Consider the following 401-nt stretch of genomic DNA (forward strand, 5'->3'; position numbering starts at 1 on the left):
ATACAGCTATTCAGACTTTCTATAGACCACAAGGTATTTCAATTTTAAGCTTGTGAAATAAATTTAGCCTGTGGACTACAATTGGTTTGCAAACTTACACACAGAAGTTTAAGAAACACTAAAAGTAGGAAAGGAGGTAAGGCTTAACTATTTATTGAAACTCTGGCAGAAAATAAATATTTATATCAAACATACTGACACGATTTTGTATCATGGAAAATCTCTGCAGTTAGAGAATGGAATGTACTATAAAGAGGAAGAATAACTCAATAATAATGCTGATGTTCATTTCCATAATGTCTTGCTGAATCCATATGACAATTAGAAAAGGTGGAGCTATATGACAAATGACATTTTGAGGATTTGGAGTAAAATATAGAATGGAATAAAATCCCCCCCCC

The sequence above is a fragment of the Penaeus monodon genome, chromosome 19 (assembly GCF_015228065.2).
Source record: "Penaeus monodon isolate SGIC_2016 chromosome 19, NSTDA_Pmon_1, whole genome shotgun sequence".
NCBI lineage: Eukaryota > Metazoa > Arthropoda > Malacostraca > Decapoda > Penaeidae > Penaeus > Penaeus monodon.